Raw genomic sequence first — 24,015 nt, forward strand, 5'->3', positions numbered from 1 at the left:
ATTAAAAGTGAACTAGTGGGCAATAAACATGAATGAAAAAAATATGGACATGTTGCTTTCTGCTGTAGTGTATCTTCAGTTTACAGTCGCAACGATTAGCAAAATCTACGATAGTCAGGATACATGTATTTCAATAGTAACAGCATGCGACGTACAATAAAAATTGGTCTTGCACTAGCATTTATTGAATTATTAGTTTCTCCGAATGTTGATTCCGCAACTTTGTTAAATTATTGATATTGACTCAAAGTTCCAAAAAGCAACTGGAGCGGTTTTTCATCATTTTCTTATCGAATTCTCTAAAATGATACGAGTTTTTATCAGCACACAGATAGAGATTGCAGTTGGTGGGCATGGTCACTGTTGACGCTAAATCTCTTTACAGTCTGCATATTTGCCTATTTCTATTATCAAGGCCAATGACAGGCTCCATGAACTCGACCAGACTGGTCAGGTAACGATATTATTGTACCCTTGAACTTATTATTTACAATTCTCTTTCCATATTTACAGCCTATTTTTCCTTTTCCTTATCATATTACTTTCTAGCATGTAGAGATTTGCAATTCTGCATTTATTTACGGATCATTTTCTTTGTCAGCATGAATATCAAATATTTCGTAGTTCGTACCACATTTTGAACAAGAGTTCATCTGAGGCAGGTCAACAACTTCTCCAAGAATGAACTCGATGCTTCTTTTCCAATTACAACACACGGACAACTGTCGCAATAAAGTGTAATAAGGGCTAAGAATATGTCAGTTCTTGCCATAATCATAGGTGTAGTTTATTTAGGACATTTTGCGTTATTCACTGGAGTCCGTAATCGATACAGCGAATTAAAACTGCTATTGTATTCATTCGTGATGTAAGACGTTAAGGTAGCAGTCTCAGAAATCATTTTAATATTGCAACTGAGGTATTGTTTAGGGCGAGTATGTGCAGCCCGCTTTCGTGTTGCAAGTTGCTGGAGTTTGTTTACCCGTTAGTGTGTCACTGACTATCCCCGGGTCGTTGCACTCCGGCTTGAGAACTTATTTTTAACTTAGATATGGAAGAGAGATACATAACTGTGAGGCCTCCGACTCCCAGAAGAAAACGAATGCGAAGATCTGACGAGAAGATAAATTTACCTCATGTTCTACTACATTTTGTTTTCGTTTCGCAATCTCTAACCATGATAAGTAATGCAAAAGAAAGAACACACATTTTTCGTTGTGAATAATGCAATCTCTGTTTTTCTTTTTCAGGTAAGTCTGTGTCCTAGAGTTGTCAAGAAGCTAACTCATCCGGCACAAGGTAAGACTACAAATGATGCTTAAAAAGAGCTGAGAAACACACGCTGTATGCGTTTACTGTTACAGCAAAAAATTCATTAAAATATGTTCCACAACAAAATATTTGATACGGCAAATGAACATATAAACTCCAGAAAGATGGTATCATGTTCTGTAATAATTCCACAAAACGGTTTTAAATGAAGATGACACTTCATTTCTGAAACCTACCACAGAGAGTTGTAAGAACACTGTGGGAAGTTTACGAGTTCATGCCTTTCGTATTAGTAGCACAAGTACTTGGAACTGATACGAAGGCACTTGTAACTAGTTAACTCGTGGTTTACTTTTCATAAGCTAACTAAATTTCATGAGTTTGCAGCTTCAGGAAGCATCATTTGCGTATTTTTGATAACAAAATACATTTTGAATAATTATTACATGTGAAAAAGACGTCTACGTCTCTAACAAGACATTGAAACAAAAATATCGGCGTAGTTACGTCAAACTTCCTCCTAACAAGTGTTCTAGGCTGCCATCATATATTTCTGAATGAGACTAACGAATGATTCATTTGTTGTGATGCAACCACGCAGTTCGGTTGTATTCCAAATTTTTCCTGAGTTTTTTTTTTTTTTAATTCGCAAATGGCGCTTCATGCCACGAACAGTCGTTTCACGCAGAGAACTATAGTCAAATTTTAGTGGTTGAATTATCAGATGTCTTCGGAGCAGCACAAAGCCTGGAGCCACGCAAGTAAAAATCTTTAATTTGTGTGAGAAAGTGTGCTACTTATGTAGTTACTTCATGTGTATTAAGTGTTAAACATAATGAGAAATTATACTTCACATAGCTTAGGAGTAGTTTGAAATCCTGTTTACAGTGATACTTATTATATTTATCACAAAAAAACAATATTTTTGTGAGCCGACAGCCATTCTTTCCTGAGCGCAGTACACACAGAAAAGGTAAAGCTTTTCCTAAGAGTAACTTTTTGTCTTAGAAACGTAATAACCCCGATTAAAACGTTAATTGCAGTGCGCGAGACGCTGGTCATGGTCAGAGGGAGCGGGACTGTGTAAATATTATTTTCGAATGCGGCCAGCGCGGCTCAGTTTCCAAACCGTGATGGATCAATTCGTTTTTATTGTGCGGGGATGTCCAGGCGCGTCCACCCTTGTGGCTGCAATCTTGAGCAATATTCCCCGGGCCACCCCCCTCCTCGGATTACGGCAACAGACTTCGCCAATATGTCGGCCGCCATAAATCATAGTTAGGAATGACTAACAGCCGCGGGGCTCGCCACGAGAACCTGCCCCCTGGAAAATATGATGTAATTTATATGGAAATGCTTCGGAAATCTTGTGTCATTTAGAGATATGAATGAAAAATTCAGTGTATAGAGAGGCAGGCGACCGGCGGAAGAAATACAAGAAGACTTCGTCCAGTGTAGTCGCTTGTAAAGCGAGTTCCGCAAACAAGCCACAATTTACTACGCGCGATAAGAGAGCGGCCAGCTCGGCTGTTCGTCTGCCGGAACGAGCGGCGGTGTCCCGATGCATTCCACCTGCCTGCTCACTACTGCCGCATATATTTTCAGCAAAAACACCATTTGCACCGTGCGGAACACACAGCTTAGGACAAAACACCGACATTAAATCTGGCAGTGATCTTCCTGTTGATACGGTAAAAGGCTGTTGGAAGGAATGTCACTTGACTCCAGGACGCGAAGTCCGAGGTTCAATTCCCGTTGGGAGAGGGAGGGGACGGAGGGTGAAAAATTTCAGTCGGTACATTTTGTCCCAAGAAACTGTCATACATTTTAAGTATCAAGACAGTATTGTCTCGTGCTGATTAAAGACATTTCAAAAATAGTTCCCTGAAATTCGTTTTGTCATAAAACAAGAAGTATTTTTCTTTAATAGTTAGTTACATGTTCCGTAGAACATGTGAACGATTCTCTTATAGAAATGATGTGGAACGAGTTTTTTCACGGGATATGTACATGTAAGTAGTGTTAACATTAACGAACCCATTAGTTTTTTGATCCTACATGTCCCACTACACTTTAAAACCAGATTTTCTTACGGGCTACACGTTTTGTGATATAAATTCGTCCATCGAATAGAAGCAGTTGTGCAGGAGAACTGTTTTTAGATAAGATTTAAAACTTGCTTTTCTAGCTGAGAGACATTTTATGGTTTGCGGCAGATGATCAAAAAATTTTGTAGTTGCATATTGGACTCCTTTCAGCGCCATTGACAGTTTCAGTAATGGGTTATTCCTTTCTCTAGTGTTTTAGGTACGGAAATCACTATTCTTCTCAAATTGTGATGGATTTTATACGACGAATTTCACTAACGAGTGTATGTATTGAGATGGTGTAGTTAAATGCCCAAATCCTTGAGGAGGTACAGTATGTACGTGACGACCGCAATTGAACACCACATATTTTTCTTAATGCGCGCTTTTGTGCAATCAATACTTTCTTTTTAAGTGAAGAGTTTTCCCAGAAAATTATTCCATTAAGTATTGCTGAGTGGAACAGCGGAAAAATATTTCAGGAGGCTGATTCTTTTGTTTCCAAGAATAGCAATTATACGAAGAGCAAGAGTAGCTGAGACGTTCAATAAAACGCGTCTTACAGTTTTAGGTTTCACCAACATGTACACCCAAAAATCTAAAGCGGTTTACCCTATTTACTTGTTCATGTGTTACATCAGTTGTCGGAATAACTCTATTTGTTTTACAGAACTGAATATTGTGTGCCCACTCAAAATATAAGGAGAGTCCATTTTCATAGAAGCACTTAATAATTCTTAGTAAAACATCATTAACAATCTCCTCTGTTGCTTTCTCTCTAATGGGGTTTATTACAATACTAGTATCATTTGCACAAAGTACCGGTTGTGCTTGTTTAATGTTAAGTGGAAGGTCATTCATATATTTAAGAAACAGGAGTGGACCCAAAATTGAACCCTGTGGGAGCCCTTTGGTGATTTTTCTCCATTCACTAAGATTTTCTACTTTCCTAACTTTATCAGAACCATTCCGTCCAATTTTTTTGCATCCTGTTTGTCAAGTAAGGTTCACGAAAGTTTTGTGTACAGACATCAATTCAATGAAACTTAACGTTTTTCTAAGGGTGTAACATGATCTACACAATTAAACGCTGTGGAAAGATCACGAAAAATACCAACGCGCGATATTTTATTATTTAAGCCTTTAATATTTGATGGGTGAACATGTAAGTAGCATTCACAGTTCAGTATCCCTTCTGAAATCCAAAAGCTATTGAGCCAAGTCAGTTTTTTCTAATTAAATGTTAGACTACTTTAGAGAACAGGACTTTTTCGAATATTTTGGAAAAAGATGTCCCTAAGGGAATCGGACGACAGTTACTTAAGTCACTCCTGTCACCTTCCTCATAAAGAGGCTTAATATTTACATATTTCAACCTGCCTAGAAACATTCTCCTTGACAGTGATGCACTACATATGTTATTAAGGACTTTACTTATTAAGTTAGACCAGCTTATCATAATTCTGTTTGAAATTCCATCAACACCAAATGAGCCCTTGTTTTTTAGAATTTTTACTATTCTGTTAATTTCAGTGAAGGTTGCTGGTCCTATTTCTAGTTGCTAAAAGTTTTCTGGAATGATGTTTCTAATACATCCTCTCACAACTTCAACTGAACCATTTAAACCTGCTTTTGCTGCTACATTTTGAAACTGGTTGTTAAAAGTACTTCCAGCTGGCGAATAATCATTCACAACATTGTCACTTCGATAAATTGTTACGGTATCTTGTTTAGTCGCTGGCGGTCCTTTCTCCTGTTTGATAATATCCCATCAGGGAGTACAAATAGATGAATCCATTGATTTCATAAAACCTTTGTTTCGATCCCTTATCGTCTAGGATGAGGTAATAGTGACAGAATACCTTCTTCTTTCCTTCATATTTGTTATATAATAGCTGTTGTATCAATTTTCGAATTTGTCCTCATGGAGACGCAGTTGACGTAGTCCTCGCTTCACCGTATTCTACGTGGCATCAAACTGCCATTTACTACCTACGTCTACATTAGTTCATTTTAAGTGAGCTTATACTTGTATTTTAAAATTTTCGTTTGCAGTTCTTAGATCGTTTTTCACTTTGTATTTTACTTTTATCGTTCCAACTTCAATTTTGCTTTTCACTGACTTGTAAACTACAGTTATCAAAAGCACCAGTCAGATATTTTATGAAATATACAATTAGACAACTATAATCGTTCTATATCAAGCTCATTCGCATGCGAGACGTGCATTCACCTTACATTTCACTTTAAAGAAATCTACTGGTCATCGAATTTGTTTCAGGAGGCAAAAAAGCATGAAATTAAGAAGCTGCTGAAGCGGCAGCTGTTTTTTGTGAATTTTATCGACGTGCGAACTAACAACTCCCGTAAACAGACGCTGGCGGCCCATCGTTACCGACCGACCGCCGTGTCATCCTACGCCAGTGGCTCTATTGTACGCGGTATGGACGGACGTGGGACCAGCATATCGTTCTCCTGGCCGTCAGAGCCGCTACTACTCGGTGGATTACCTCCTCAGTTGCCATCGCGAGACTGAGTACACGCTGTTCCAGTCCTTCACCAACGAAAAACCGCTAGTAGTACCAAGAATCGAGCCCCGGCCGTCCGCATGGCAGTCAGGAAAGCTGATCACACAGCTACGGAGGCAGACGACGTACTAAGTACGTTCGCTTTATTTGGCAATTTTGGCGACGTTGATCCCAAAGTTCTCTTTTAATTTTTTTTAACGCCTTCGTTTTCATTGGTCCCCACATCTACTGAATTGACGAATGTACAATGTCTCTGCTTGGAAGTCCGCACCGCGTGATCTTGAGGTTAGCGACACTGCTTCTAGATCGCGAGGTCCAGGGTTCGATTTCCGGCTGCATCGGAGATCTTTCTCGCTATGTCGCTCTGGGACTGGGTGTTTGCGTTGTCTCCTGACCAGTAATGCCATACGAACATTTCATTTCTTGTAGGAAGTGCGTACTTTTACCATACTCTCTTCTTACTTCCAATGTTATCTCGTTATATAAGGATCACGGTACGTCAGGTGATCTGAATCCTGCATCAATAGTAATTTTTCGTAAGCATTCTACTATTTTTTTTTTACTGGCTTTCGGGACGTGCCCATACAATCATCTCATCAGGGGAATGCCATTTTTGATGATACGAAAGTTAGGCCAGCACAATACCAAGTCGCCGAGCGAAGAATATCTCCGACCCAGCCGGGAATCAAACCCGCGCCCCTTCGGTTAGCAATCCGCCTCGCTGACCACGCAACTACCGGGACGGACGGCATTCTACTCACGAACGCAGTTTCTGACGTTCACGTATGCTTTAAAACAGCCAGCGTTAATCTTCACCTGATCTACAACTCTTTTCCACAAGAGCTCTCAGAAAAGAAGGCTTCGCTGTTTGTTTTGAAGTCTCATATATGCTGGTACTGCTCATCTTACATACCACTCTGTTCGCCATTGTCTCTTAGAAACATTAGTTCATTGTGTAATTTCATAAGCATCCACCTTTGCACCTTTCTTTCCTTTTGCTTCTACAGATCTTTGACTGTTGCAATTCTTTGAGGTATTCTTTGCATTTTAATTTTAATGTCTAGAATAATTATATCCCACGAATTCCCCTTCTTCATGCTTATCCCTTCGCGTAAGAAATCTATTTTGTCTTACAAGCACTTGGCATCAAGCTTTCTTTGTATTCTGTCTCGGAACAACGAGCACTGTACATGCCCTGTCATAGACTACCCTTATCTGATGCAAATTTTAAACGTCCGGTGACAGTATGGGCATTCTGTTCCCAGTACTCGCACTGTCATAGTTGCTTGCCATGCCAGATCCGCCCACTTCTTATCGTCGAACAGGTGCAGTTCCTGTCCACACATTGCCTCTAGGCTTCGTAAGTTTCTTCTTCACAGTCGGCGCGTATATTCTCCCCTTCACAACTACAGATCCAGTGGGTATATCTCCAAAATTACCAACAGAAGCTCGAGCGAAGATAGCGACAATAGGCGAAGGACGCAGCCGGGGCTTCTTAAGGCGAGGAGGGCGCGAGGTAATAGCTCGCGCCCTCGGCGCCAAGCAATATGCCACCCCGCGCAAGTAATTAATGACGTCATCGCAGCGTCAACCCTTCGTGGTCGGCGTCCAGCGCGGCCGAGCAGGCTGTGTCCCACACTCTGCGTCGCCGTCCTTCTTACTCAGCGGCGAAGGGGGAGCCGCCGACTGGAGGGGCCATCGGGCTATAAAGAGGCAGCGAGCACGCGGTATGTAGCGGCTCCTTCTGCACCGAGGGAGCCCGGAAAGCGAGGGCGAGATAGTCCCCATATTGAATATCGTCATACTTTCTCGTATTAAATGACGAATTTTTTTCTAGTATTGTGTTGCTGGACACAAAATGTCTGATTTAGTAGTGCAGATTAGAGCTAACGTAACTGTGTGGAAACGAGCTTTCAATCTCATAATAAGACAAAATTTCTTGCTTCACTCTTAACCGTCCTGATTTAGGTTTTCCGTGCTTTGCCTGAATCACTTCAGGTAAATGCTAGGGTGAATCCTACTATAAGTCCACAGCTATTCACGTATTCCATCATTGTTAAACTAATCCTGTAAGTAAGTAAATTCCTGTACATATGAGTTTTTTGTTGTTCTGAAACTGTAGTACCATAATTTGTCGATATTTTTTTAAGGTATCAACGGATGAATAAAATTACTACTGTTACAACAATAATAATAATAACGACTATTAATATCCAATAACATCCAATTCCATTCTAGACTGAAGAGGATAGTGAAATTATTTTATTCATGGCTGATTGGTTCAAATGGCTCTGAGCAGTATGGGACTTAACATCTGAGGTCATCAGTCCCCTAGAACTTAGAACTACTTAAGCTTAACCAACCTAAGGACATCACACACATCCATGCCCGAGGCAGGATTGGAACCTGCGACCGTAGCGGTCGCGTGGTTCCAGACTGAAGCGCCTAGAACCGCTCGGACACACTGGCCGGCTATTCATGGCTGAAATTTTGAGTAACTGTAGTATATATTTCAGAGTAAACGTCATTCAAGAGTTACAACTTTATTTTTATTTCGCTTTACCGGTTTCGACAATTAATTTGTCTTCTTCAGAGCCTACAGAATTAGGGATATTATAAATCTCTAGAGCTTGAATGTACATTTATGTGAAGTATAAGATGTACATTATAGAAACTTACTACTGATTTGGCAGATGTCAATACCTTCTTCATACAAGCGTAACTCCATGATGTGCCCAAAATGTACGTATTCTCTGTGGTTATTGTAAACAAAGATTGACAATTTAGGGTAAATGAATCACATCTATGTAAATGTCAAGCTGTTGTGCTAGCAGCAAGGAACCTATATAAAAGTAAATAAAAAGTACAAATAAGGCATATAAAGAAGTTGTACGTAATGGCCGGCCAAAGTGGCCGTGCGGTTAAAGGCGCTGCAGTCTGGAACCGCAAGACCGCTACGGTCGCAGGTTCGAATCCTGCCTCGGGCATGGATGTTTGTGATGTCCTTAGGTTAGTTAGGTTTAACTAGTTCTAAGTTCTAGGGGACTAATGACCTCAGCAGTTGAGTCCCATAGTGCTCAGAGCCATTTGAACCATTTTTGTACGTAATGCATTTCAAAAAATATGGCACATAGTTCTAATAAACAGGGGGATTTTTTTCCACCGTGTACAAACACTAGGAGTTGATCGATGAGAGGATACGAAACAAAAAGAGTCTAATGAACTTATGTCCAAAAATACATGGTTTCCATGCTAGAGACCGTTTATTCAATCATATTTCGTTACAGAGACTGCGGTCTAATACGCGCTGTACAATGCAGTCACATTTACAGTATGCATGGTTTCCTTCTAGAGGGTGGAACTTTTCCGTGATACTGTTCCTCATACGTCATGCCCTCGCGCCCTCTCCTGGCATAGTAATTGGTAATGTGTCCAATTCACTTCTCTTGCTGACTCAACTTGTGGTGGATGTGATACAGCGTTGTACACAATGGTTCCGTATTCGATTCGAGAGCTTGCCGACGTGGTGTTTACTTACGGGAAGGCAAATGGCAACGGGAGGCGGGCAACAATGTTGTATCACGAGACGTATCACCGCCGACAACAACCACAGCATTCAATGTCTGCAACAGTGTGTCCCCGTTTGTCTGATACAGGATCGTTTCAGGAAGCAGGAAATCATGAAGGACGTACCCGAAATGTTTGGACAACAGACTTGGCGAAAAATACGATTAACACTGTGGAAGGCGACCAGCATGTCAGTACCAGGCAGTTGGCCGGCCAGTATAGGGTAAGCCAGACGACCATGTGAAACATTCTCCATGACAATTGTTACTACTCTTATCACTTAACGCGTGTGCAGGGCTTACTATAAAAAAACCCTAGCGACAGGTTTTCCACATCGGAGGCAGTTTTTTCACTGGTGTCTTCACCAGGCGATCACGTTTCCGGCATTTGAGTCATCCATCCCGTTCAGAGATGAGGCCACCTTTACGCGGAGTGGTATCTTCAACTTTCATAACAGTAATCTGTAGAACAGTATTCAGAACCCCCATGGTGTGGCGACAGCAAATCGTCAGCATCGGTGTAGCCGGAATGTGTGGGCCGGTATAATTAGCGACCGTATTTTGGGACGAGTCTACCTTCCACGTCGCCTGACAGGCTGGAACTATTGGCGTTTCTTGTGGGTTTCTTTGCCTCCCCCCCCCCCCCCTGCTGGAAGAAGTGCCATTGATGATTCTAAGGGTTATGTGGCCGCTACATGGTGGTGCTCCAGCCCACTTCGCCTTTAACGTCCGGACGCATCCCAATCGTTTCTTCCCAGGTCGATATATCGGACGAGGGTGTCCAGTTGCATGACCACCTCGTTTACTGGATCTCAACCCCTGCGATTTCTGGTTATGGGGTCATCTCAAAAGTATCGTGTATGCAGTGCCCATTCCAGATGTGGAGACACTGGAACAACGTATTCATGCAGCGTTTTACACTGTTCGGATGCAGCCTGGCCGATGTGACCGTGTGAGACAGAACATGCTACGGCGCGTACACGCATGCGTTGAGGCACATGGGAACCATTTTCAGCTCATACTGTAACTGTGGCTGCGTGGTACAGCGCGTACTAGATCGCAGCCTCTGTAACAATGTATAACTGAATAAATGGTTTCTAACATGGAATCCATGCACATCTGGACGTAAGTTCATTAGACCTTTTTTGTTCCGGATCCTCCCACCCCTAAAGTTTGTACACGGTTGAAAAAATCACTTTTTATAAAAGGTATGGGTTAATTTTCACATTTTATAAAAGATGAAATGCAATCAGGATAGTGTCGTTTTTAATGCAAGTTGATCATTCAACAAATCTTTTAAATTTAGATGGGAATGTTGTACTTATATATTTCAAATCCTTCTAAAACGTTCACATCGTACAACTAATTTGTGTTAAAAAATATATCACCCTGTCCTTTACCACCAATAATGCCACTAAGTAGCTCTTTATACATAATGAGAAACCTCCAACTGACAAATTTCTCAGATATGTGGTATGATAAATACAATGTAATAAATGTTTGAGTTTTTATATAGGACAGACAGGGAGGTCATTTAAGACCCGCTTTGGCGATCACCCGCTCCACAAAGATGGAGAGAACTCACGTAAGTCAACTTATGCAGAACATCTCAAAATCAAGGAACACACTCTTCCTCCTCCATACTTGCGCAACATAGAAATTTTGCGTATCGTTGACAAAGGCAACAAAATGAGCCTTTTAGAATTATTTGAAATATACAAACATTCCCAACTAAATTTAAAAAAAAAGTTGAATGATCAGCATGCATTAAAAAACAGACATTATCTTCACTGCATTGCACCTCTTATAAAATGTGAAAATTGGGCCATTACTTTTATATACTGTATTAGAACTATGTGCCGTATTTTTTCAAATATGTTACATACAACTTCTTTATATAGCTTATTTGTACTTTTTATATACTTTTATACATGTTTCTTCCTCCTAGCACAACTGCTTGAGCCGCCCCTTTGGCCGAGCGGTTCTAGGCGCCTCAGTTCGGAACCGCGCTGCTGCTACGGTCGCAGGTTCGGATCCTGCCTCGGGCAGGGATGTGTTTGATGTCCTTAGGTTATTTAGGTTTAAGTAGTTCTAAGTCTAGGGGACTGATGACCTCAGATGTTAAGTCCCATAGTGCTTAGAGCCATTTTTTGAACAACAGTTTGACATGTACATAGATGTGATTCATTTATCCTAAATTGTCAATCTTTGTTTTCAATAATCACATACGATGTGTACATTTTTGGAAATATTATGGCATTATGCTTCCATGAAGAAGATATTGACATCTGGTATGCCAATACTAAGTAAGTTACTGTAATATACATTTTATACTTCACATATATGTACAGCCAGGTCTAAAGATTTATAATATTCCTAATTTTGTAGGCTTCTAAAGATGACAAATCAGTTTGTTGAAACCGGTAAAGCGAAATAAAAATATATTTGCAACTGATGACAGAATTTTAATTCTGAAGAATAGTGAAAGTTATTTCTTAGAGAAACTTCGCTGTATAAGCTTTTACATACTATAAGACTCCTCCAAGTGCCTAGAAGACTGTGAAGGCTCGTTGCGTATTCTTCCCAATAATATTGTAGCTACAATCTGTCTCGCCTCCTCTTGAAGCACTAAAACTCCATTTCTGATTGTGTTGACCTATCAGTTTTCCGTGTATCACATCCAGATCTGATCGGTGCTAATTCTCTTAAAAACGATCTTATGTGTAAAATAAGGCGATGGATAAATTGCGCTCCATTTGAAGCAAAGGCTAGTTTTTCACGCATGTCAGTGTTGACGACATCATACCTCCTGAACTATGAGTCGTTTAGTGATATAATTTTGCAAGTACATTCAATGTTTTATGTAAATAAAATCTGCAAATTATACTGCGAATAGAGATTGTATTAAATAAATGATAAATTAAAACATCACGCCTGCTGTTGAAGGTTTATTGCATGAACAGTGAAAATGTAGTAAGCAACAAACTTGTCTCCTCTTGAAGCTATGTAAGACAACAAGTGCCTGACGCAGTTGTAGATCGCTTACTGCTGCTACAGTGGCAAGTTATCAAGATTTTGTGTGTGGGGGTGTGGGGGTGTGAAGGGGGGTGGGTGTCAGCAAGAAAAAGTTTCGTGAAGGTTAAAAATTATTTGTAGTGTTTGTTGGAAGTAGGAGGAGTATAGTCAAAGTATTTGCGCGCCGTAACTTACGATGCCTCAAGACAGACACAGTATCTAACTGTAATACTTGTCTTATTGTGTTAAACTTTTAATATAAGGTCATGCTTCTTAATGATTAGATTAAGACAGCATTATAAAGTTTTAAATGTGGTCAGTAATAACTCGAAATAGTGATAATCAAATCTTTGTTGCCCCTGGAAACTGTTAGACAGGCAACCTGCAACTGGTTTCGGTTCAGGGAGAGGAGTTTTGTAATATACACTGATGCGCCAAAGAAATCAGTAAGGCATGCGTATTCAAATTCAGATGTATGTAAACGCGCAGAATACGGTGCTGCGCTCGGCAACGCCTATATGAGATAACAAGTGCCTGGCGCAGTTGTTAGATCGGTTACTGCTGCTACAATGGCAAGTTATCAAGATTTAAGTGAGTTTGAACATGGTGCTATAGTCGGTGCACTAGTAAAGGAACACAGCATATCCGAGGTAGCGATGAAGTGGGAATTTTCCCGTACGATCATTTCACGAGTGTACCGTGATTATCACGACTCCGGTAAGACATCAGATCTCCGACATTGTTCAACGTGACAAAAGTGCAACCCTTTCGCAAATTGCTGCAGATTTCAATGCTGGGCCATCAACAAGTGCGAACCATTCAACGAAATATCATCGATATGGGCTTTCGGAGCGCCGAAATCCCACTCGTGTGTCCTTGATGATTGCACGACACAAAGCTTTACGCCTTGCCTGGGGGGAAGGGGGGGGAGGGGTAGCCATTCAGTCTGAGGCGTCTTGTCACGGTCCAAGCGGCACTCCCCGTCGGAGGGCCGAGTCCTCCCTCGAGCATGGGTGTGTTTGTCGTCCTTAGCGTAAGTTAGTTTAAGCTAGATTAAATAGTGTGTAAGTTTAGGGACCGTTAACCTCAGCAGCTTGGTTCCATAATACTTTACCACAAATTTTCAAAAAAATTTCCTTGCTTGGGCCCGTCAACACCGACATTGGACTGTTCATGACTGGAAACATGTTGCCTGGTCGGACGAGTCTCGTTTCAAACTCTATTGAGTGGTTGGATGTGCACGGGTGGAGACAAGCTCATCAATCCATGGACCCTGTATGTCAGCAGGAGACTGTTCAAGCTGGTGGAGGCTCTGTAATGGTTTGTGGTGCGTACAGTTGGAGTGATATGGGACCCCTGATACGTCTAGATACGACTCTGACAGGTGACACGTACGTAACCATCCTGTCTGATCACCTGCGTCCGTTCGTGTCCATTGTGCATTCCGACGGACTGGGCAATTCCAGCAGGACAATGCGACACCCCACACGTCCAGAACTGCTACAGAGTGGCTCCAGGAACACTCTTCTGAGTTTAAACACTTGTGCTGCCCACCAAACTGCCCACACATGAACATGATTGAGCATACCTGGGACGCCATGCAACGTGTTGTTCAGAAGAGATCTCCACCCCCTCGTACTCCTACGGATTTATGGACAGCCCTGCAGGATTCATGGTGTGAGTTCCCTCCAGCACTACTTCAGACATTTGTTGAGTCCATGTCACGTCGTGTTGCGGCATTTCTGCGTGCTCGCGGGAGCCCTACACGAAATTAGACAGGTGTACCAGTTTCTTTGGCTCTTCTGTGTATATTGTAAATTAAACTCCTCTGCCGCGTTTCTCTGTCTGTATGTGAAGGCTAATCTTAGAAACTGCAGAGCAGATTTTGATGCTGTTCTCACTAATAGACAGACTGATTCACGAGCAAAGTTTGTGTATATAATTTATTGCTACTCCGTCAGACAAGTTGTGTGCCTGTATATACTTAGTGTTACCCAAACGAAGCCACAACAAATTTTACTTCATTTGCAAATGCTTTTTTGGACTGCAAGTAGTGTGTGTGTGTGTGTGTGTGTGTGTGTGTGTGTGTGTGTGTGTGTTGTGTGTGTAAATACTGTAGTTTGACTGTAACACCATCGGTATCCTTCTGTCATTGTGGTGACATCAGGACCATCAAATAAAACACATTTTATCACATTCCGCCCTTTTGCGCAGAAATAGCAAATCTCCACTCAGAGAGAGGAATGACGTTTATAGTTACAAACGACGTTTGTACGTTTTTAGGCTTATCCAGTCTGCATTCAGGGTCTAGAGAGTGTTTGAAAAGCGTCGAATAATGAATAGTACCACATTATGTTAGTGCTCGCTTTTACGTACATACAAACGGTTGCGTTTTAAGATACATTAAATGTAATGTCAGAGCTGTTTGTAGATCTTTCTTAGAAGTTGTTAAGACTATACTCTGGCATGAAAATAAGGTTTCCAACGTGGAGGAATGTGTCTGGGACTGAAAAGAGACTCGTGAGATAGCGTTGCCATGCTTCATGCGTTTAAGGATAGCAACCATTCTCATGTTTCGTCACAATGAATGGTTTCAACAAAAGAGGCCGTAAGAAGGAATTCGCTACATAACAACATACTTGGCCATCTAGCTGGAGGCCTGACATCTTCCATTTGGAAGCTACAAAGAGCCTTCCGACGTTCAGCTCACGCACTGGAAAGACTACTCCGAATAAACACAACGTTGCGGCCGAGTAACAACGATGCTAGACAATACAAGACCCACATATCTGATTCAGATCAGCTTTCTGCGTTGTCAGTTCGTAAAAGGAAAGCGCACCGAGCGAGGTATAGAGCATATCAAGTTTGATTTTGCTTCTGCATGGTGTAATCTTTCACTCATTATAATGTTTTCTAGTAACGAACATTCGCTTTTGAAAAACTTCACGCCTGTTTCCACATACTGCATCCATGTACTTTATTTTGTGCAATAAGAGGTTAAACGTACTAATTTTCTAACTTCGTTCAAGTTGGCGGTGTTGCTGGTATTCAGTATCCCTTAGACATCTGGGTAACTAAATGTGATTCGGTAGCTCAGTTTGATTAGGTTAGAAGAAATAAATTGCTGTAACCTCCCTGAAGTTGTGGTCCTTTTTCGTAACTGAATGAAAAGCTATTTGTTTTGTGCCATACGCGTTTCGCTACTTTTTATTTATGAAATATCTTCAGTGGCCTGCAATACATGTTTGATTTATATATAATAATAATTACGTAACGTAATTATCCCAGATAGGTTATTGTATTACAGTTGGATGGGCAAAATAACACTGGCTTAGAAAATATTTCATGCACATGAAGATACACAACCAATCTCAGTTCATCTGCCCCATGGTAAGTGTGATTTAAGTTGGGTTGCCTATTTTAGAGTGTATGAAGTATTTTCCGTTTTTTTTTTTGTCCTGTAGAAATCTATCGGGAATAATACACAACGTTGATGGATTACAGGCCGCCGGAAATAATTCATAGATAAAAAGAAGCCAAACGTGTATGAGACAAATAACAGCCTTTCACTTATTTATATAGACGGACTACATCTCAGAGAATACATAAGCAATTGAGTAACGACGGCAAACATAAAAGATGACTGTTGCAACCCTGTTTTATAAACGAGTGAGAGAGATTTTGAAATTTAGGGATATCACCGAAAGCCTACACTAGGATAGTCAGATGGGAATTTGACCCCCGCTTAATCTACTTGTCACTCCTATCGTATCAAACAGGACCTCTCGCGATACATATATAAAACGGCTGGTGAAATTACTTTGCTAATATCTTTCCATGCCTTCTGTAATTTAATTGTAGACTGTAAGAAACTGTTGCAACAGGATCCTTTTACCTACCATCCACGTTAGTACGTCGGTAAAACTACAGACCCGTACTCTGGGTGCCAGTTGAAGCGTGATCTTTCAGTGGTATGTTTCCCATAGTCTGCCCAAAGGACTCTCCACAGGCGCCGCCCAATTCTTCTTTATTGGCAGCAATGAGACAACGTTCTGCTCTCTATGACGGTAATGTCGATGGCTCGACTATAATTGCCTTCCATTATCTTCTGAGTTGTTAGAAGCATGCTAGGGACAGTCCTTACTCCGAGTCGGTCCTTGGAGGAAGAGCATGTCGTATTTCTGTTCTTCTGAAAGCCTCTACCACACATATAACATACTCACACTGTGCGATGCAGCATCAAGGGTGTTGCATTGGCAAGTGCATTTCAGGTTTTTCGGTTGTTTTCGAGTGTTTCTCTTCATTTTCCTACGTTTCGGAACATCTAGGAAACTCAGGAGCAGCACATAAAAATCCTCTGTAACTTTTCGTTTTTGTGCCATTGCTTCTGCAGTAACTATTTTCTGTCAACAAAGGGATTTTGCGCAGACAGAAGTGTAGGTGAGGCACTGTAATCATATTCGGGATGACAGCGGTTCAGATCCCTATCCAACCATTTAGGTTTAGGTTTTCCGCAGTTTCCGTAAGCCTCTTGAGTTAAATGCCGAAGCGGTTCCTTTGAGAATGACGTGGCTGATTTCCTTTACTATCCTTCCTTTAACCGAACTTGTGCTCTACCTGTAATGCTTTCGCCAGTAACGGAGCGCGTAACTGAATCTTCCTACCTTTCACAGATCTCTGGACGCTTTGTTACAGCACTTTTTGCTAGTGGAAATTATCTACACTTCACCACGTACTCTGATTAGCCAAAACATTATGACCACTTGCTTAATAGCTTATTCGTCCATTTTTGTAACTAAATACATCACTGATTCTGCTTATCAGGGATTCGACAGTGTGCTGGTCAGTTTGTGCAGGTATATGGCATTAGACGTCTACGCACAGGTACGTAATAATCGTATATAACGGTCCGCCAATTTGCGAACGCGGTGATGGCGCCGAATAACGACCCAGACGGCTTCTGTAGGATTTACATCAGGCGAATTTCTTAAATATAAAGCTGCTCAAACAGCCGTAGCACGGTTCTCGCTCCGAGACACGGACAATTATATTTCTGAAAGATGACATTGCAGTCGGGGAAGACATCGAGCATGAAGGGATGCAGGTGGTTCGCAGCTGACAGCGCGACTGCGATTACTACCACAGGTCCCACGCAAGAACAAGAGAATGTCTCCCATAGCATAATACTGCTCCCAATAGCCTACATCGATGGCGTGCTACACGTTTCGAGCCGCCGTTCACCTCGACGACGGCATTTGTGGAGACAACCATCAATCTAGTGTAGCGTAGCAACAATGTGATTCACCCAAAGAGTTACCACGTTTCCATTAATCAACGTTCGAATCCCGATGCTCCCGTGCCCACTGCAATCGTAATCGACGATGTCGTTGGGTCAACATGTGCTGCGGAGCTCCAAGTTCAACAATGTTACATGAACGGTGTGCTGCGAAACACTTGTGTGTGCGCCAGGGTTGTGATCTTTCGGCAGAGATGCTACAGATCACCACCTATCCTACATTACAGAGCAGACAAACCTCCGAACCCCACGTTTTGTCAAGAGTCGAGGACGTCCAGCCATTTAGCGTCTAGTGGTAGTTTCACTGTCCTCCTTCCTCTTTCCGAAGATGCCCACGACAGTAGCACGTGGACATGCGACCAGCTTCGCCGTTTTCGAGATACTTGTTCACAGGCTATCCGTAATAATAATCTACCCTTTGTCAAAGTCAGTTAGCTCAATGGATTTCCCGATTTTCAGCCCACATCTTTGCTAAGATGATCCGCCATTCGTGTCTGTTCCGCTTACATTTGTTACCACGTCACGTGCCCGCAACGCCACCAGGTGACATCCAACACCGCGGTGTGCGTTGTTCATGATGTTTTGGCTGATCAATGTATATGCATTTGTCTGGACGATTACCCATCCTAAAAGAACTATTCATCAGCGACTATGCCCTGGGAAGGAAGCACCTATAGCGTCTTTGCATGTCTTAATAGCGAAGCATGCGATTAGCACATCACTCGCTTGGCAATGAATATAAGTTTTATAGGCGGAATCGTTAATTCTCCTCCTAATAATTCCTCAGCTATCTTAATGAGGCACAGTGCATCCAGTTCAAGACCCAGCCTCCTCCCCCTCCCCTCCCTTCTCACCCCCCTCCACACAAACCACGATTGGTTAGATTGTTACATGTTCAATAGATAATTCGAACTATTCTTTTACGAAAATGATGTGAAACGAGTCAGCTTATAGGACATATATACAGGATTAGTTTTAGCATTAATGAACATGTTTTTTTAGTCACACTCATGCAACTTTTTATCCATGCTACACGTTTTTAATTAAAATTTGTCCATGGAATAGAAAGAATAGGTCAGGATAAATGATTTTATGTTGAATTTAAAACTTGCTTTGCTACCTATCAGACATTTTACATTATTGGGCAAACGATCAAAAATTTTTGTTTTGCTACGTATTGCCTTTGACAGCTTCAGTAATGAATAATAAAGATCTTTTTTTTCTGTAGTGTTGTAGGCATGGACATAACTATTCTTCTCAAATTGTGATGGATTATTTATGACGAATTTTATTAGCAAATACATGTATTGTGATGACCAGTTCCTCGATGAGGTACCTACATGACCGACCGCTGGTGAACACACAAATTATTCTTACTACTAGGTTTTGAGCAATTAATAACTTCTTTCTAAATAATGAATTACAACAGAAAGTTATTCCATAAGACATTATTGAGCGTAAATGAGCAAAATACGTTTTGAAGCTGACTCGTCTGTGTGCAAGACTAGCAGTTACACCAAGAGCAGAAGTAGTTTTTTTGAGTGGCCAAAAGTTTTTGTCAGTATGTATAGTCACAAATTTGGAGAATTCTTCCCTGTTTGCTGACTCCTGTTCATCTGCTACATCAAACTTTATTAGGACTTTTTTCTTGTACAGTACTGAATATTTCCTCAAAATTTAGGGAGAGACTATTTTCAGAGAACCACTTAATAATTCTTTGAATGTGTCGTTAACAATCTCTTATGTTCCTTGGCGGAACTGAGAACCGAAACAGAGTCCTTAACGTGCAGGCACTTCCGATGACTACATGGCTACATAGGCAGACGGTTGGCTCTGAGCACTATGGGACTCAACTGCTGAGGTCATTAGTCCCCTAGAACTTAGAACTAGTTAAACCTAACTAACCTAAGGACATCACACACATCCATGCCCAAGGCAGGATTCGAACCTGCGACCGTAGCGGTCTTGCGGTTCCAGGCTGCAGCGCCTTTAACCGCACGGCCACTTCGGCCGGCTAGGCAGACGGGTCCTTCGGTAGTGGAGAATATTTTATCGTGAATCCCCCACATAAATCATTTGTTAAAATTTCGTTAGCGACGGGAGCGACCCTTATCTCACGCGTCTGCGGATACAATGTCCCCATTGAATTTTGCAGAGCAGCCGTCTTTCTTCTTTATTTTTAGGTACTTATACGTAAAAATAGACCCTGCAGGTGTCGAGCGATTAAAATGACTGAAGAAGACGGATGAGATTTATCGACAAAAGATTTTTATGAGTCCGTGTCAGCTCGGAGCGGGAATAAATTGGCGCCCGTGACGTAGATGCAGACAACACCTAAAGCACCAAACGGCCTCCGCGTGGCAATAACGAGAAGCGACGCCCGTTTCGCCGCCTGTAAAAATGTGGCGACGCGAGCCATAAAAGCAAAGCGAAGGGGCGGTAATGAACGCTGCCCTCTGCCTAATTACGGCCAACACCGGCACAGCGCGCCACAAATTGGCCAACTTGGCGTGCCGCAGATGCTAACAAGCGCGGCCGCGGCCACACACGCCCCGCCGAGGCGCGCCCGCGGCTTCTGATCGATACGACAACTGCCTAGCTAACACCCGACTACCGCACTCCGCATGTCTCCCTTGCAATTATTGTTGTCGCAACACGGCCACCGCGCCAGCGTGCCAGCTGTTTACTTACTTCAGATGCGGGGGTGTGGGCGCGAAGTGGCAGAATTCGTTTTGTCCATAGGCACGTTCCGTTCCTTCGAACTTGTCCACTTCAAAGAAAGCTAAGGTACGGATCCCAGTTTCGGTACACCTGTAAAAGAGATGTACAGTAATTTCCCACACGGCCACATTGCAGCCCAAAGAAAATGAAAATTGCTGCTCGATATCTCAAATTTGATCACCACTTTGTACTGAACTCCGAGTGGAATGTGGACATGACAGAGTAGTAAGTTCTATTCGGTGCCATTATCGAGAGTCATAAATACACTCAGCTGTATTTATTCCTTTATTTTTAAAACATTGCAGAATTCATGGAACTAAAAGCCACATATTCCGGCAAACATCTGCATAACAATAAATCAAGAAGGAATAACAACCCAGAGACATCCATTGATTTGATAATTATCTAAAGTTATTTTAAGATTTAAAAAAATTAAAATGATTAAAAACTTTTACATAAGAATATTGAAATATTGGTACTCACATAACGAAACTATTACAGCTAAAATGCTCGGAACGTTGTCCCCAACATTCGTTGTCCGTCAGAACAAAATGCCGCTAAAAGGCAGCATGTTATTCAATACAACAGCAGGATGCATGGATTCCAGTCCAATAAAGATGGTTCGGACTCAAACAAATTATACCACAGTGCTCCATTGGTAAGGTGAAAATAAATGGAAAACCATTAAGACCTATTTTGTGGCTAGCATAAAAACCAAGGAATCTGAATAGTTCTCATATATAGTCGAGAAGCATCACGAGAAAGGCAAGCCACTGCATCTAGCATTCCTGGATCTCGGAAAGGCCTTTGATCGGGTGCCACATGGTCTCATCTAGCTATCACTTCGACAATATGGTGTGCCAGAGCGGCTTATTGACTAGGTGCACAGGCAAGAAGTTATGTCCGTACAACCTCAGGACTATCCAAGGACTTCCCCATCACAGTCGGCGTCCATCACGGTTCTGCATTATCACCACTTCTGTTCATTCTCGTAATGGACACCGTGACAGCTGACCTGACACCGTCCATTAACACGGGCCCTACTTTATGCTGACGACGTGATGCTGGCAGCAGAAAACAAGTTTGATCTGCAGAGCCCAACTCAAAAATGGAGTGACCGGTTGGCGCAACACGGTTTGCGCCTTAATTTGAAAAAAAAAAAAAAAACGAGTACATTACATCAGACAGACATGAAATGGTGACCATCACGATTAATGCTGAAGATCTGACTCGTGTGAGTAAGATTGAGTACCTTGGTTCCACGACCAACGCTGACGGCCGACTCACCGAATAGGTCAACACCAGAACTCAGGCAGCCTGGACGAAGTGGCGAACAACAACCGGAGTCACTTGTGACAGCAGGATGAAAGATAATTTAAAATCAAAAATCTATCGCACTGTCATCCGACCAGTCGCCTTGTATGGTTGTGAGTGCTGGCTGACTACAGTTGAGACAGAAGGCCGCCTAAGTGTAATGGAAACGAAGATATTAAGGTGGACAGCGGTTCTCACTAAGTTAGATCACGTTTCCAATGACAGCATTAGGAAACGGTTTAGTGTTGCACCGATCCAAGACAAGATGCTTGAGTGTCGTCTTCGGTGGTTTGGGCATGTTTTACGGGCCGGTGATGACCCTATTGCCAAGGCGGTTTACACACGTGAAGTCGTCGGCAGAAGACCCAAAGGACGGCCTAAGCAACGTTGGGCTGATACGATTCATAAAGACCTTAAATACGTGAACATTCACCTAGATGCAGCCCGTGATAGAGCGAAATGGAGACAACGGACTCATGTAGCGGACCCCGCAGGTAGGCGGGACAAACGCTGAAGAAAAAGAAGAAGAATATATAGTCACCTTACCGATGGATCACTATGGTATAATTTGTTTAGGTCCCATTCGCAATATTGGATTGGAATCCATGCATCCAACTGTTTTATCCAGTGACATATCGCCGTTTTGCGGTGTATTGTTCTGACGGACAACTGATGTTGGGTACAAAATTCCGAGCTTTTTAGTTCTAAAGTTTTAACTGTGTGAGTATAAGTATTTTAATATTCCCATATAAAAGATTTTAGTAGCTTCCAAAAAATTTTAAAATGTTAATTTTATAAAATCATCATATCAGTGGATGTCTCTAAGTTGTTATTCCTTCTTGATTTATTGTTATGCAGATGGTCACCTGAAGACGTGCCTTTTAGTACCATGAAACCGGCAGTGATCTAAAGATAAAGGACTAAATCCAGATGAAGTGGTTTATTAACACCTAAGATGACTGATCATTACTGTAGCTGTCCTACTTATTAGGTTGTCTGCACAATCAAAGAAGTCTGTAACTTCCTGGCAGATTAAAACTGTGTGTCCGACCGAGACTCGAACTCGGGACCTTTGCCTTTCGCGGGCAAGTGCTCTACCAACTGAGCTACCGAAGCACGACTCACGTCCGGTACTCACAGCTTTACTTCTGCCAGTACCTCGTCTCGGTCGGACACACAGTTTTAATCTGCCAGGAAGTTTCATATCAGCGCACACTCCGCTGCAGAGTGAAAATCTCATTCTGGAAAGAAGTCTGTGTTTATTGCAGTGTTCGGGTTTTCAGAAGAAACCGGTTTTCGGCTATTACGCCATCATGAAGAACGAAGATAACTATGTGGTGAAGTGAAATTTTGTGGCATCAAAGATTTTAAACTAGTGATTGTACCGAGTATCTCCATTTCCAGAGAAGGAAAATGTTAATGTTAATGTTAATGTTAGAGTTAGGAATAAAACGCGGAATTATTACAGTGTAAATGCGATATAAGATTATTTAACTAAGATGAAATATGTGTCATATTGACTAATGAATTATAGACAAATTACACCAGTAAACTTTCGTGACGTATTCCAAAGATTTGGCTGAACAAAATAATTTTGTCTTTAATAGGTCCTAACTTAAAAACCGGTAATATATAATAGTGATATTAAGCAGGTAAGTGAAGCAGTTGTGATTATACAAAGTAAAAACTTTTTAACACAACATGAGAAATTATAGTAATTGAAATAAAGGAAATGGGGCATGTGGGTAAGGGGGGTAATTTACAACATGTCCTGGATGTAATTATGAGGAGTATCTGCAGTCAGAAGCGGTGAATAAGGGAACTGTGTTTGGTCATTCAGTACTAAGCTTGCGTTGATGGATGTGTGTTTCTTAATTTCCATTATTTCAAGATGAACTATCCTGAAGTAGTTTCAAGATAGTTCGTCTTGAAATAACGGAAATTAATAAATACGTGACCATCAATATCCGTATTTCTGGACCATTGGGCTATGATAGTGACCCAAAGCTGGACTGGAAGGTAATGTGAAGCCGCTCAGCTATACTCGTCGTCAAGGTTCCGGTCGACCACGTGTGACCATCACAAGTGAGAATCACCATATTGTGCACTACGCACACCGTAACCCCTTCAGATCTGCGCCTGCCATCCGAGAACAAGTGATGGCCCCCGTGTAACGCTCCGCGTCAAAATTTTGGAAATTTGTGGTAAGTTCTATG

General features: G+C 41.7%; 1 non-coding gene across 1 annotated transcript; it reads right to left on the reverse strand.

The window, feature by feature from the left end:
* Positions 1 to 22,840: 22,840 nt before the first annotated feature.
* Trnas-cga lies at positions 22,841 to 22,915 on the reverse strand. The gene has a single exon. It is a non-coding gene; the product is annotated as a tRNA-Ser (tRNA).
* Between the last annotated feature and the right edge of the window lie 1,100 nt (positions 22,916 to 24,015).

The sequence above is a fragment of the Schistocerca piceifrons genome, chromosome X (assembly GCF_021461385.2).
Source record: "Schistocerca piceifrons isolate TAMUIC-IGC-003096 chromosome X, iqSchPice1.1, whole genome shotgun sequence".
NCBI classification, from domain to species: Eukaryota; Metazoa; Arthropoda; class Insecta; order Orthoptera; family Acrididae; genus Schistocerca; species Schistocerca piceifrons.